Genomic DNA, 16,767 nt, shown 5'->3' with positions numbered 1-16,767 from the left:
GTCTGAACCAGCTCACGCCAACTGTGTGTGAGTGTATGTGTGTGTTTGTGCACGGTTGTGTGTTTTATGTATTCACCCTGCTGCCATTTCAAACTTGATGAGATCCTGTAATCTCCACCCTCACCTCCCTCTTTTCCTAATTTCCATCCCTTCCCAATCACCAGTGCAGCCCACATTAATGAAGTTAATTGAATCTGAGATCGATAATGCTTAATTATTGTGATTTGACATGCACAGACAAATTGGTGGGATAGCTTCTGTGTGTGTGTGTGTGTGTGTGTGTGTGTGTGTGTGTGTGTGTGTGTGTGTGTGTGTGTGTGTGTGTGTGTGTGTGTGTGTGTGTGTGTTAAAGGGGCATGGCTGCCTGGAACGATTGCCACAGCGGTGGTGAGGCGTGCCATCGATCCCAGGAGGTGTTGATCGACCTCGACGCCTGACTGATGGAGCTGTCCTTTTAAGCGGTACACGACTTACCAGACTTGTAACATATTTACAGTATTATTGGAGTATGAGGCAATAATTACATCTGCATCAGAATTACTGTACATCTGTAGTTTGTACTGTTACTAGGAACATACACATACAGTAGTGGATGAGCCAGTGATAGACTTATAGAAGCATGTCCGTGGTAATGAAAATGCACCACTGCAGATCTGTGCTTTAACACTTCAATAATATATTTTAATATGATACATATTGTATTATTTTTACACGCAAACCTAGACTGCATTCATATCTACTGCATATTTGTGTTATGTCAGAGTTTCAAATGACAATAATCTAAAAGATTTATAGCCTATATTTTTTGTGGTATCCTTCTAAAACGTATTATACTTTTTATACAGTTTTTTTATTGTTTACCTATATCTGCATGAGCGGTATATGATTTTCTTTCCATGGTGATAAGTTATAATGAACAGCATAATGGTACAAAATATGCAAAATGCCTCTCAAAAAAGCAGCGATAATATTAGCATATACAGCACCTAGTGGTAGTAGTGTGTGTGCGTGTGCGTGTGCGTGTGCGTGTGCGTGTGTGTGTGTGTGTGTGTGAGCGAGAGAGACGCTAAGAGGGGGGACGAGAGAGGGGAGATTAGATTTGGAGTGGCAACAGTTAGCGTGTCTGTCTGTAGCTGCAGCAGCGTCTCCGAACACTGAAATTCTGCAATCATTCAGAAACACAGAAACACAGATCCTTTGTAGTGTGTGTGTGTGTGTGTGTGTGTGTGTGTGTGTGTGTGTGTGTGTGTGTGTGTGTGTGTGTGTGTGTGTGTGTGTGTGTGTGTGTGTGTGTGTGTTAGCCTGTCTAATCATGTCCCTGTGCCACTCAGCTAGGGAATTGCTGACTGTGTTTTTACATACTGCTGTGACGGAGCCTAAACGAGTGTGTACGCGGCTACAGGGCTTTTTCATACAGATCTAATGCATCTCTGTGGGTCAGACCACCTGAAATGATTCTAACACGTAAACACTGGCTCTTAATTGTGGGTAATTGGTTTTAGGTGTGTGTGTGGTGCAGTGGCATCAGTTCAAAAAATAAAAATTCCTAAAAATGTTATTCCTGTGTTTCCCAAACTCCACATATATGCAAACACACGTTTTTTGATATATTTGCAATAAAATGATGAAGTGTAGATATTTTCTGACTAGACCGTGTCCATTTCTAGCAAAAACTGGTGGCGGGAGGATCTAACATGCTTCACTGTGCTTTTCTCTCACTGCCGGAAAACCAGTTGCATGGCAGAGAAACTGTCCTTAAATAAAATTTAGAAAGAGCCACGTTTATTTCTTCATACGAACTCGACTCGCTTCAAAAAGCCGAGCCACTTAAGTGCATGTGAATGAGAATAATATCTCCCCCACGCTACACAAATATTATGAGTGGGCAACTAAATGATGCCCTGTCGGTCTTTTGTTACTTGGATAGATTGCGAGTCCCTCAAAGCACAGGGGGCAATCTGAGGTCACGAGCGCTGGTCCCAGGGGTCGCGTGAATGCGTGTGGGATGTGTGTCGCTGGCCGAGCGAGATCATTTCCACCATCTCCCGTTTGTTTGTCCTCTGTGAACTCTCGCCGTCCCACCGGTCCCACTGACCTAAGGCTCACTCTCGCTGCTACGTTTGGACCTTTCTCTTCGCGTTTCCTCCTTTCTGCCTCCGTCGTCTTCAAATTGGCCGCGCGTTGCATCCACGCGCACACAAACGCACGCACAAACGGGGCACCGCTGACACAAAAACAACACATTAAAGAGATGCAGGAAAAAAACAGCTGTGTGCTAGAACCAATATGCAGTAATGTCAGAGCTTTTACGCTTTGTGAGAGATTTGCTAAAGCAGTTCGTTTTGGAGCGTCTGTCTGCTGCGTCCCCACACACACACGCACACGTGTGCTGTGAGAAGAACACAGACTCACACACTCTTCGCGGTGCAGCCGGGCTAGTTGCCGGGTATCTATTACCTGCCAGTCTGCTCTGATCTCTTTGGACAGCTCTGATCAAAAGCTGTCATCCGACCTACTCGACCGGGTTCGCCAGGGAAGTTAGCAATGGGGAGCATTTGTGTGTGTGTGTGTGTGTGTGTGTGTGTGTGTGTGTGTGTGTGTGTGTGTGTGTGTGTGTATGTGTGTGTGTTTTGGAGTAAATCACATAGTGGTCTGGGTGTAAATAAAATGACAGGATCACTTTAAGGTCCTGTCAAGTTGGCAGGAAACGATTATGATAACGCCCGCTCTGCTTCAACGCAAACGGACACACTTAAATTCACCAGCCGGAGCGTAATATACATGATATAGCTCTTTTTCTGTCGCTTCCTCTCTGCCTCCGTGTCTCCTCTTTTGTTTCCTTTCTTTTCCGTCCGCCATCTCTTCTTTACTCGCCCCTTTTTCTTTTTTTCCCCTTTAGTTTTATTTTGTTATTGCTGCTACAGGCTTGAGCTGCATCTGCTGAGAACAGACTGAAAGAAAAATATCACTCAACAACAGATTGAGGCTTTTAAATCTATAAAACAAGTAGGGCGCATGTGTGCCAACTCATCATCCACACTAGCACCCGCCAACACACACACACACACACACACACACACACACACACACACACACACACACACACACACACTTAAAATATGAAAATGGTGGGATTTCACTGCAAAGGAATACAGAGGATCCCCAAAATATATTTGTAAAACAAACACTACGCAGATGTAAAAAGAGCAGTGGCGAAGCTCAGCGTGCGCAATAAAAGGTGTGAAATGTGAGGGGGTTTTAGGGGAAAGAAAAACGGCTGGCAATAAAGCTGGAAAGCAGCACTGCTCCGAGGCAATTTAGACTGCAAAACACAAACCATTAAGTTTGTGCATTATCTTTTAATTTAATCTTGAATGATTTATAATCCATCACACAAGGCTTCGACCATATCCAATTATTCTCTGCTGCTTGATTGACAACAAAGGTGATTTATTAAGCTAATAAAAGCTGATGTGTTCTCCACTTGCTGTGAAAATAACCAGCCTGGACCAAGAGCTTAAACACAAGCTTGCCCACGAACGCACAGTCTTCCGTCCAAAAGTAAAGATCAATACTTTGAATGCGTACACAGATTTTTTTTTTTCAAGTGTGCACTGTTTGTGCGCTGAGTTAAAGTGTGTGGGAACCTTTTGAACAATCACTTAAGTATCTCTTCAGTTTAAAGAGGAATTGTCTTCATCTGTCCTGGTCTCTCTCTCTCTCTCTGTCTCACTTTCTCTCTCCCTCTCTCGCTGTGCCAGAAATGTCGGAAATCAAAATGTCAGGCGTGGTGACAAGCAATGGTTTTTCCCTATGCAAAGCCGAGTGATTATATTAGGCTTTAATTCCTCCATCCACAGCATATATGTCATCTTAGTCTCTGCTTTATCTGCTAATGTTACGCTCAATCACTTGATATTAATGGAAAAAACGGGAGAGCAACAGTGGCCGCCATGACGTTGCCTCTCGCGTGTGTGTGTGCGTGGGCCTTTGAGGAGGAACGGGGGCGGGTGGGGTGGAGGGGGTTAAGGGCCCAGAGTTTACATGCATATCAATGCAGGAGATGTGCCATTAAAAAAAAAAAAAAGAATCTTGCATGTTTACAACAGCGAGGCATGTATGAGGCTCTTTTAATGAGGCTTCAAATCACACATGGTGTGTGTGTGTGTGTGTGTGTGTGTGTGTGTGTGTGTATGTGTGTGTGTGTGTGTGTGTGTGTGTGTGTGTGTGGCTTCCTTTCATTGGCTTTTCCTCAAAAAGCAGACATAATTGCCATTTATGCGCAAACATTCAGAAATCTGGGTTTTATGTACTTGTAGGTTGACTCTCTACTTATCAGAAACAAATGTTGCCACAAACCAATGACATCAGGGGAACTTTGGTCTCATTAGAGGGAGACGACCCAAACCAAACTTGATGGAGCCTCTAAATGACTGTATGTGTAAATGTTATATAAGTATTTTGCCAAACAGGTTAATAGCTGTAGAATTTAAATTTCTGGTTTACTGGAAGCCTGGATGCACGGTTTATGTAAATGAATACAAGACAAACAACGAACTCTTTGTTTACACTGGTAATGTGTTGAAAGCGTACTACGCTCTGTACAGACAGGCACAAAATGACAGATGACCTGGCCCAGTGTGACTGGACACATAAAAACAGCCTTGACAAGACCCAGAGCCGCTGAACACAGTCAACACTTTCTCTGTTCACTCCATTCCTGACATGAGCCACAGCTTCAGAGCACATCAGCAAAAGGTATAATATTCTATTTTCTAGGACCCTTTCAAAATAAAGCTCTGTGAAAATGAATTAGTTGAGTGCTGTTAGTACTGTCATTCTATGGCATTGTATAACATTAGTGTGTGTTTGCTTTGGCAAGAAACACTAGTGTATTTCAAGCCCATATATTTACCCCATTTGTTTCTACAGTTCATGCAAACACAGCATGACCACAATGAAACGTCACCTCCTATTGAATCTTTCTTTACATTAAATGTAATAACATGTTTATTAGAGCTCAATTCCAAAGTTTCCTTTTTCTAATGTTGAATTTCTCTAGATTCCTCTTAAAACCACCACAGACATTCTACACGTTCCCCGTCTTTGCAGTAACGTGCAATTAAAAAGCAAAAAACAAGGCACTTGCTTGGCTTTAAAGTGTAGTTAGCGTGTTGCTGCGGCGTTGGTGTGACTGCAGACGTGGAGCCTGACATGATGGATCTCCAGTCCTCACCAGCCATCAACACTGCTCCTCACAGGCATGAGCTGTGGCGTGTATCTGAGTATGGGGGTTCGTTGGCGGGTGTTCGGTTTCAAAGCCCTGGGATTGTGTGACTGCGACAATATGTGTGTGTGTGTGCGTCTCCAGCGGGGTGGGAAATGTACAGACAGTGATGAATTATGTCAGGAAGGAGGCCGCCATTTTTAATCATGTAATTATGCTTTAAGACCAGTAAAAAAATGGCAAGAAAAATAGAGAGAAGGGAGGTATTTTATGTCATGTTAGAGAGTGTGTGTGTGTGTGTGTGTGTGTGTGTGTGTGTGTGTGTGTGTGTGTGTGTGTGTGTGTGTGTGTGTGTGTGTGTGTGTGTGTGTGTGTGTGTGTGTGAAAAACACATTAGGATATGAAAGACAGCCCCAGAACATGTCACCCAGGCTACAGGTAGAGCAAAAAGGAAACAGGGCCCTGTGTAACTACATGACCTCAGAGTGCTGTTATGGCAACGAGCCTTGAGGGGATACACAGACGTCCACATGTAAACACACACACATGCAAGCGGAGATGAAAAGGCTCAAGATACATAGAGATTGGGACATATTCCTTTTATTTTCTCATGCATTCGCTTTTAATTTGCTGTACCTTCACACGCTTTTCTTTGTTTCGGTTGTAATACATCATCGCACTGCACTTGCATATTAAATGCCATGTGGTTTGCTAATCCATAAATACAAATGTGGTGATTAATGAATCAGAACAACACTTTCAACAGCTGACACAAACCAGAGGATTTACTGAGTTTGACATTTTGCGGTTTTGAGTATTTTAAACTCATTTGTTCTTTTTTAAAGTGAAAATAGAGATTATAATGTATGGATCGGGATCAGATGTGTTCAGTCAATCAAAAGCAGAAAGATACCAAGTCATTGGTACACGGACTAGGGGAGAAACACTGGTCTCTTCTGATGTCGCCCACCCTTTGATGGTCCAAACGCACTAAATCCAGCTAATTAGCACAGGGAAGGCACATGAGCAGAACACACTGACATACTTCACTTAATGCTTCACGCATAAGAGAGGATTTAATTTATTTCTGCCTGAAAGCAATGATTTATGGCCTGTGAAGCAGTTGTACTCTCACAGAAATACCCATAACATTGTGTCAAGACAGTGACAAGCACATACAGGCCACACTGCTGCAAAGTCAACTCTTATTTCCTTATTCTACTTCACCCACTGTGGGAAGTGCCTTTCGGAAACTTTCAACTTCAAATGTTTTTGTTAAATGCTCAATTATTGTGATTGGATGAATGAACCCATCGTCGAGTACTGAACCAGTGAAGGTTGATGGACATAAACAGCGGGGTAAGGCTGTGTGCTTTGCAGGTTGTAGCCTCACACACACACACACACACACACACACACACACACACACACACACACACACACACACACACACACACACACACACACACTCACCCAACGTACACGCACGGTCACTGTGGCCGTGATTTGTGACAGCCGTGCACCTACACGCACCCCTCCCATCAGCGTAAAACAGGCCGCTTGCTTTGTCTGGCACGCTGTGACAGAGGCCACAATTGATTAGTGTGATTTACAATGTAACTCCCAAATGCTGTACACACCAACGCTGTTGGGCAGTAAGATGTGTGTGTGTGTGCGTGTGTTTGATGATATGTGGGGTGGTGTGACTTTGTACCAGGCCTGTGGAATCCATAAACAGAGTATTGTCAGGATTATGTCTGTTGCTTTGACAGGAAGCAAGTGGCTTTATTATGTCTCTCACTCACTCACACTTAATCTGACACGTTTCAACAAAGCTGCTAAAATGTCTGCTTAGTCAAATCCCAAACTCGGCGTCCAGTTTAGTCGCGAAACAAAAACTCCAAAAATGTGGAAGGATCCCTATTTTTTTCCCCCAGACTTGATCACATTATTTGTGCAGAGAATTAAATATCAAACATCGCACAAAACTATATTTGTATGTAAGCCTTCGCCCTGGGCGTTGGGAACAGAACAATGGCTTACATTCATCTAACAAGATGCTGACATATTTGAGCGGACACTTTTAGGAAAACGCACAAGCACCGAAAACCAAGACAAACTTCAAAGGAGCTCGAATTGAAGGAACGTGGAGGAATGACTGTGCGTAATTAGTTTTTTCGCTGTATTTTAGCGTTTGACGCTGATGTTGACAAATGGGACATTTCATTCAAAAGCTGAACTCTATTCCGGGGGAAGGAGAAAACAAACATAGCTTGTAGCTTCCAGTGTGTTCTAAGACTATTTTCAATTTTATGCTTTGTGCACTAGCAGGCAAAACTATCTCGTAGTCAGTGCTCATTAATTTTAATCTATTTACATCCTCCATGAAGTCCCCGGCAAGGTAAAGCCTGGAGATGCTCTATTATTTCAATAAGACACCGAGTTAAACTTTTGTTGCGAGCTTCAGTTTCCCATGAAGAGAAAGGAGAGGACCCGGCCTGTCAGTCTAACTCTCTGGAATTCTTGACCAAGATATGTAATAGTTGCTTTTACTTAAACCATGTGGTGACAAATCCATGCAGCGGAGCCAAGTGAAATAAAGGCCGTGTGAAATATGCAGGGTATTTTATAATATGGAAACCTTTGTGTGTGTGTGTGTGTGTGTGTGTGTGTGTGCGTGATTAATAAGACTCCGAGAATGCTCATAATTTAGCAGATTCATCAGAAACACCCGCTTATTTTGGTTTTCCAGAACTTGACGTTTGCACACCCTGATTATATTTCATTCAGGAGTAGACGTCTCCAGAGATGAGGGGGAAAATAAATTATGAATAAAGCCGACTAAAATGAAAACCTCCCTGTAAATGGATTGGAGTTTCAGGCCTCCAGATACGACCGTGAAGCGTGTTCGGGGCTGATTCCGCTCCGTACAGTAGCGGCTGGAGCTGCTCGGTCGGGCTGTTTAACACCTGAGCTTATCATGGTCAATGAATCAATAGCTACATGTTTACCAATCAAGTGTCTATTGACTGGCTTGTAAGTGCTAATGAAAGGCGCACGCCCCCCTCCTTCCTGCTTTCGCTTGCGCCACTGTGGACCCCTCAATACTTCTGTTCGTCAACACGCCTTTTAATAACTGCCGTTCTTTCATTTAGTTCAATCAAAACAAAAGGCTTTCATCTGCGGCTCACTGGGGTGTGTGATGCTACAGTATAATGCAGGATATAAGACGGTGCGTGTGTGTGTGTGCGTGTGTGTTTGAGAGACAGATAGAAGGAGGGAGATAATTCAGTCAGACTTGATACTTGATATAACCTGGGGCAAGGCTCGAGGCTAAATCATCCCTGGAAGAGTGGCAGGAAAGGTATTAGGCAAAATGTTAAACGCTGACTGATGCTCTGTTTCTGCTGCCCTCTTTGTCCTCATCCTCCTCCTGTAGCTGGATCTCTCCAGCTACACACTTTCATGCTATGCTCACTCTGTCTCTGTCTATCCTCGGTACCAGCCCAGGTAAGTATGTGTCAGTCTGTTAAGTCCCGTATCTTTACACCAACCTTGCTGGATTTATCTACTCTTCAAGATGTGTCAGAATGCCAGAAATCAGCAGTAGCGCCGCCATGTTAGAGTCATGTACCAGGATAAACGTCCTGTGAAAATCACCAGGGTCCAGAAACTATGATGTTTTGACACGTGTCAGTGTGTCAGTCCTTGATCACTGGATGTGTAATAAGCAATTGTACCTAACTCTGGAAAACCTATTACTTATATTAAAATCTGCATATAATACACTATCCGCTGTTGCTGTGAGACTTTCCCAGACACCCTGAAATAAGCCTGATGTGTGAAACGCAAGATAATCTCCTTGTGTCTTCCTGTCTGCCTCGTTGTCTTTCAAGTTTTCCGTCTCTGTGTATTTCTCTTCCAGGCTGTTGTTATGTCTCAAAGCCTGGCTCGCCGTGTGTGCAGAACATTGGGTTCCATTGGTGCGCTACCTCTGTATAAACTCTAGATAATAAATGGTGCTGAGAAAATGAGGGCTGTCAAAACACACGGGTCCCACCTTAGGAGATCAAAGACGTGACACAGAGGGAAAGGCTGTGGATTCTGTCTGATACCGAACCACTGATGTAAATACACACATGCATGCAGTGATGAGTATGTGTGCCTGTGCATGTGAACGCACCTGATGATAGACGCAGAAAAAGCAGCATTAACGGGTCATCTGATCTAGGATCTTTAAGCTGCTTCACACAAAGACCAAACAGGAAGTCATGTGTTTTAATTTAGTAACAATATCAGCATGGAACTACATTGAAAGTGAAGTACTTAAAGTCAAACTGTGGCTTGAGGCTAATTTACTCACCGGCTGAGGTTGTGGTCTACAGAAACCAACAAACAGTCTAGTTCTAAACAATATTTGTATTTTCATGCTCCTCACTCATGGAACATGATAAAGGCCACAGTCCGTGTGCGTTTCTCCACCATTTGGTGTTTTAGGCCCTTTTAAAAGCTACACTGTGCACTCAATGCCAGCGTTGGCGTGACACCCGCTATCAATCCATTCTGCTGCTCCCTCTTCCTCCACCACGCTCTGGTCAGCGTTTCATTAATCAAGCAGACGGACGGAAGAGCTCCCATTGGTTGGAAGAACGAGCCCCCGTGAAACATCTCGCAAGGCGAAGATCTGCGTCCTGTCCAGCGGCACCGAAACCACAAAATAACGCGTCTTCAATGTAGTTCAGGAAAGTTGGACGGAGTTTGACGTGTGCCGAGAGGCGTGATGTCATTGGGAGAGGAAGACTTTGGGACAGTTGGTCCCCAAAGTCTCATTTTTGAATACAACAACGTCTGTAGGGGTTTGAGAAGAAAAATGAAGACGGGAGATAAAAGGGGAGAAGTTCAAACTGGCTGCTTTGTCATCATCATCAAAAAGGTGCGGAGAGAACCTGTTCAACAAGCGCTTCGTTCCAGACCTTAATGCTTCATCTGGTTGAATCAGACATCAAACTCATGTCACGTCATCGCTCCTCTCCTCTGTTCTTCGGCCATTTGTCTCCCTCGCGATATAACTGTCCAAAAACAACTTAAAAGCCAAAAATAAGCATTTTTTGAAACCTCGACAGAAAAGTGGTTATCAGTCAGTCGGCTCTCTGCATGTACTGTAGCTGCCTGAGTTCGACTGGAGGTGACGGATGGATCCACACCAGTTTGAAAAGTGCTTTCATTCTCTCTGCCAGGCTTTTTCTTTCTTTCTTTCCTTTTTTTTTTTTTTTTTGAAAAATCCTTTCACTCTTTTTTCCAGCCCATCTCCTCCTAATTAATTAGAGCAGTGTCACTGACTAACAGGAGAGCCTGTTTTATCAGCACTCATTCATTTCACTCCTCCACAGCCCTCTGAGTGTCGGAGGAGAGGAGGGGAGGGGTCCGGAGCTACTGCAAAGTCAAGATTGGTTCCAAGTAAGGTGGCGTCGGAACGTCACGCCGCAGCGGAGCGGCAACAAAGCGAGAGCCCTCTTCTTTTCACCTTTTCTACCCCCCCCCCCTTCTCTGCAAACCCACGACCAAGTACCGGCAAAGGGTCATATCTTTTTAATTATCTTTTCCTCCTTTGATTAATTATTCAGCGTGACACCGGTGCGCTCGTAATGCTTTTCACCTGCCGCCGCTGACTGACGGCCCCTCTGTCGAACTCAAAAGCAAACAGCTGCTGCCATGATTGCCTAGCAACCGGCCAGTGATGGATGAGTATGAGAGATGGATGGCCACAATAAATCACCGTGTCTGCCGTGGCGCTATGGAAACCTGGGAAGAGCGAGAGAGACGGAAGCAGGAGAGGGAAAATGGCTGAACATGTGAAAAAGAGACACAAATCCACACGCAACTTTTGTTGTGTAAAACTGTGTGGAAGGTTTAGAGGAGTCGGTTGTGGTTTTCCCCTCCTTCAGGCCCAGACTGTACCTGTATTTATACCTGGACCTTTGCAAACCTTCTGCATCGTACGAACCAGTGGGGGGTTCTTTGTATTAATAAATATTAAATCTATCAAAAAGCAGAAAAGCAATTCAAGTTTTACTTTTTCCCCAAAATGAATTGCAGCCATTTACAATGACCTGAAGCATTCACTACTGGACTGGTGGTGTAGACTGTTATTTGTCTTACACTTTATCATACTGTGCTTTTAAACTGTTAGTCAGCACATTTCCAGTTATCTTGAACCTGCCAATACCTCAGATGTTTCTGCCTTGCCTTCTTAGTGTCCTTAGTAATTAAAGGACAGGAAAAGGCCAATAAAACTATGACTACTTTAACATGTGAACGTCATAAACACCTTGAAGGGTTTGTCATATACTGGAGATCCAGCACGAAATCTGTAACTGAAGAAACTTGAGGAGATTAAAGCACTGTGAACTGCATCCAGTAAAATTCTTGTGGGTGTTGCCAAGTCCGACTCCTTAATCAGAAATGCAGACTGCTTTGGGCAGATAGAAGAGAGGTGTCTGTAAACATCCATCACCGACCACGAACTCTGACCTTTCAAGACCCTCGTGGGAATTTAGATGTTTAATTCTGACCTTTGACCTTTAATCGAAAGAGGGCTTTCATTCGCTGCACACTCTGGGACACTTCCTACCACTCGATGTTTATCTACCCGCCTTCCTTCTTTCAGACCCCATCTGTCCCTCTCACCCCCGCTCCCTCACCTGCCGTGTCCACACACACACACACACACACACACACACACACACTTGTAGCTGTAGCTCAGGTTACAGCTCTGTAGCGGTCCAGTCTAAATAATATAGCAGTGATGAATGGCAGGGCCAGATTCAGATCCATCAACGGGCTCCTTTTTTAAGGAGCATCCATCTTCTATAAAGCCTTCCTTTGAATCCCAGAAAAGTGAAGAGAGACAGAGCGAAAAAACCTGCACTGCCCAAACCCATGGGAGAGACTGAGTTGTGAGCAAGTTTCCGTGTGTGTGTGTGTGTGTGCGTGTGTGTGTGTGTGTGTGTGTGTGTGTGTGTGTGTGTGTGTGTGTGTGTGTGTGTGTGTGTGTGTTAGACACGACTTTGTGACTGATACGTCCCTCCAAGCAACCTCAGGACACGCAGGCACGTGGGAGAGGCCCGGATCCGCAGATTGCTATTGATACGCAGACACAAATGCATGCCTGCACATGCATCACAAAGATTGATGGAGGTGTGATTGACACACCATACATATTTATCGCCTGCAATTGTGTGTAAAATACTACTTAAGGTGTGCTGTATCAACATCCCATGCACACGCGGGTTGTCTGTAGGGGATTCAGAAAGAATTCAGAGGAGAAGATGAGCGAAACCTATCCAGACCATTTCTTCCTCTTCTGTTCCTGCACACTCACTCGCTCATACGACACCTATTATCCCCGTCTTCCCGGCTGTTCCTGTCTTCCTCACTCCCTCCATCCCTCCCCGGAGGACCTGGCTAGCTGTAGGAGGGACTGCCGTAAACACCCCAACGCACATTATGTGCAGGCTCAAATGTGCTCCAACACACACACACACACACACACACACACACACACACACACACACACACACACAGGGCCCTGGCAAAGCCCCGTTTGATAAATGACACATGTCACCGTGTCAGGAGAGAAGGGTGGGTCTGTGATGTATGGCGCAGGCGATGAGAGGGGGAAATCGACTGTTTGGCAGTGAGACGGCGCTCGTCTACTCCTCTGCCCTCCTCCTCTGCTTTTCTGGAAACACCTAAAAGCACGCGCTGAACACGCGTGGCCCTGAATGCGCCGCATCCCTTGCACAGATGCCTCAGACCTGCAGAGGTAGTCGTTCTGTGATTCCGTGTTTAGGGTTCGGAATAAAGAGGCCGCTGTACTTTTGCCCCTTCCCGGTTTTCTGCCTTTGCTCCATAGAGGAAGACTCCACGGACCGAGAGCCGGGAGAGGAGCAACTGGTGGATGTGGGAGGTGTGGAGGGGAGGGGGTGGCGTTCAACGATATCAATCACAGACGCGTTTGGCAACAGAGATACTAGTATTTCAAATGTAAAAAAAGCCAAACGCAGCCAAGCAGCCCTAACGTGGGGGCTGTAACGTGAGCACCCCCCCCACCCCCTCCACCCCCACCCACAACACGCCGAAAACTTCTCACAGCGCGTGGAAACGCAGGGAGGCTCCCGCTTTGTGTTTCTTCCTCTTTTCCTCCCCCCCCAATCGTTCTCGCTGACTATCTTTCTTTCTCCTGCCTCCTCTCCTCTCTTTGTCGCTACCAGGCGAGGTGGCTGACATCTGCAGAGTGCATTTAAAGGGGAAAAAAATGTGTCAGAGGAGGGTGATGCACTCATTTGCACACACACACGCACACACACACACACACACACACACACACATACATAGACTGCCCCCCCTCGCTCGGTTTCATTAGCTCACTGGCAGGGTGGCACTTCTCAAGCTCATTACTGAGGAAGGATTTATGGCGCAGCAGCCAGTGGCGGAGAAAAGGCATCTGTCAATAATTGCAGGGAGCAGCAACTCCCATCTCCACCAGCTTTGAAATCTCATTAGGTATGCAGTTATCAGGCATAAAGATCAAAAACATTACTCAGCTCCGACAGAAACCGACCAAGAAACATTAATTAGCAACAGGCCTTCGCAGTATAAAATAAAACAGCCTTCTCCCCAACCGGTCTCATCTCTCTCACTTTTCTCTCGCTCCCCTTTCAGCATGGTTGGCTCTCTCCATCTCTTTCAGTCTTTCTCTCTCTCTCTCTGTACCTGCCTCCTTGCTTTTAACCCTGACAATAGCAACACACAACATAGGTGAGGATGCCGTTTTAAGCGCGCACACACACACCCACACACACACACACACACACACACACACACACACACACACACACACACACACACACACACACAGTTCTTACTATGCCCTTGTCTAGACCAGGACCATATGAAACCATGTATTTTAAAGGGTGAGGATAATTCCCAGCATCTGAAACTGATCAGAACATGAAACAAGAAGGAAGGAGAGGAGGGCCAAAGGCATGTCAGAGTGACCATTCAGCCGTGTGTGTGTGTGTGTGTGTGTGTGTGTGTGTGTGTGTGTGTGTGTGTGTGTGTGTGTGTGTGTGTGTGTGTGTGTGTGTGTGTGTGTGTGTGTGTGTGTGTGTGTGTGTGTGTGAGAGAGAGAGAGAGAGAGAAAGAGAGAGAGAGTGTGTGTGTGTGTGTGTGTGTGTGTGTGTGTGTGTGTGTGTGTGTGTGGGAGAGAGAGAGAGAGGAAGGCGCTGTCAGCTAGAGAAGGATGTCAGCTCAGGCTGGCCCTGATTACCAGGGCCTCAGACGGGTTCTCACTGGCTCCCCTGCCTTTCATCACAGCCACCATGTTACACACACACACATACACGAGACTGATGGCTGCCAGTCTGGTGAAGGTGCAGCCAAAGTCTCTGTGGGAAAGGGACACAAATGGCGAGCACACACACATTCACACACTTTGCAGACATAAAGGCAACCCCCACTGAGGGTAAGAAGAAACCCAGACCTGGAGCCAAGCCCAGATGACACTCAAAAGACACACACACACACACACACACACACACACACACACACACACGCACACACACACGTCTTGTCTTGATACTATCTCATTTTCCTACTGGGCCTCCAGTTCTTTGCACTTCATGATCCCCTTTCGCGTGTACAACCACACACATGCCCACATCTCCCCACATGCTATAAACATATAGGTGGTGACCATAAACAGAATCCATTTGTCTTGCTTAGAACAAAGCTGGCTCCAAAACCCTTCTTTACATATGCACCTTCATAAAACATATGGAGATGATGCGTATGACCCATATGATCCTGTCATTCATCATAAGAGACACCAACCATGTAGTGCTTTATGTCTTTCATGTTACCAAAATCAGGTCTGTAATCCACTGCAACATCAGAGCAGTAGATCAGCACAGGAAGTGTGTGTGTGTGTGTGTGTGTGTGTGTGTGTGTGTGTGTGTGTGTGTGTGTGTGTGTGTGTGTGTGTGTGTGTGTGTGTGTGTGTGTGTGTGTGTGTATTGTAAGTGTGTGCAGGGACTCAAGTTCACTTCCTGTTTCAACTGTTTTCCCAGGATGCATGAGTCTGTCAGCAAATTGGACCCCACAGTGAAGAGCCGCTGCACACATCAGGATCAATAAGCTCTGATCTGTGTGATTACAGGTAGGCATGACGTTTATTGTAACTAAAAGTGGTTTGTATATATCGTTGTATTTCCTTACCCGAGACGTGCAGTCCATATATATATATATATATATATATATATATATATATATATATATATATATACAGTATGAAGATTTGTACTGACCAATAACAAACGGTCTCATTATGCGGGATATGATTAAATTAAGAATAAGCCTAATTTGTTTTAAAAAACTAATAAATATAGACTATATACTAGAAAATATAGACTTAGACTTTTAAGTCACACATATTTGTTTATTCACACATGTGTTTAGCTGGATCTGATGTACGTCTTGTATTTTTTGAAAATGCAGATGTGTGGTTCTTCCTGTGTTCTGTGTTGCTCCACCTCCCTGCGCCCGCCCCTCCACAGGCACAATCCATTACTATCTCCTTGCAAAATCATCTTTGGGGGAGGGAGGGGGGTGGGGGGGTCTTGACAGAGAGGAAGAGCGGAGGAAAAGAGGAGAAGAACTGGAGGTGTGGGGAGGGGATGTGTGTGTGTGTGGGGGGGGGGGGGGGGGGGTGCAGTGAGGAAAGGATGCAGCCTTGTGAGCCAATTTAAGAAATAACTGCTGATGCATCAGCTATTGACTGTTTGAGCGCTCGTGATAACGCTCAAGGCGAATCTGGGAGCGAAATGACAGCATCAACTGCCTGCAATAAAGTGCAGTGCGCCAGACCAAGGGGGCTCTAATTGACAGCTGTCAACCTAATGGGAGCCATGACGGAAGATTCTGGGAGAGGGAGGGAAAGAAACACTGTTTATAAACCATCAGCCACTTATCCTCAAGGAAGAGAGGAGAAGAGGGAGGGAGGTGGGAGTTGAGGGAGTTCGAACTCCCCTCCCTCCATCTCTGCCTCTTCCTGCCTCTCTCTCTCTCTCACTCTCTGTATGATTGCTTGCTTTCTTCTCTTCCCTCCTACTTGCTCCATACACATAATCGTTTTCTTTTCTTTTTTTCCTTCCCCTTTTTACAGTCTTATCTCCTTTGTGTCGTTTCGCGATGATAGAATATTCAACTACGCAACAGTTCTCCCACTTTCTATCTCCTCTTTCTCCGCGCCTCTCCCGGCTCATTGTGGCGGAGCGTTCAGGGGCAGGAGCGCAGAGAAAAGCAGGGGAAGGCCATAACTAATCACAGTGTCAGCTCGCTGCCTGGGAAAGACTCACTCTGCACAAAGTAACGCAGGGCCGAGTGTGGGACGCAGACGTCCCCGGGAACAAAGCCTGTTTTCACCCCGCACGCATGCAAAAGTTGGGAAACGTGGAGTGGTCGGAGCCGGTGTGTTTTCA

The 16,767-nt window shown here is 45.4% G+C and overlaps 1 protein-coding gene and 1 long non-coding RNA gene across 3 annotated transcripts in view; one reads left to right on the top strand and one right to left on the bottom strand.

Moving 5' to 3' along the window:
* Positions 1–16,767, top strand: part of LOC121202103 (uncharacterized) — a 128,102-nt gene that overhangs the window by 89,520 nt on the left and 21,815 nt on the right. For both annotated transcript variants that reach the window (XR_008694144.1, XR_008694145.1), the window contains exon 2: positions 15,358–15,446. This is a non-coding gene — a long non-coding RNA (uncharacterized LOC121202103). The remainder of the gene's footprint in view (positions 1–15,357; positions 15,447–16,767) is intronic.
* The window catches only part of tshz3b (teashirt zinc finger homeobox 3b), a 31,928-nt gene that overhangs the window by 9,037 nt on the left and 6,124 nt on the right, over positions 1–16,767 (bottom strand). The gene's annotated exons all lie outside the window — the stretch shown is intronic.

Source organism: Betta splendens, chromosome 3 (assembly GCF_900634795.4).
Source record: "Betta splendens chromosome 3, fBetSpl5.4, whole genome shotgun sequence".
Lineage (NCBI taxonomy): Eukaryota > Metazoa > Chordata > Actinopteri > Anabantiformes > Osphronemidae > Betta > Betta splendens.
Note: the sequence above shows the minus strand (reverse complement) of the source record. Positions and strands in the feature narration are given on the sequence as shown.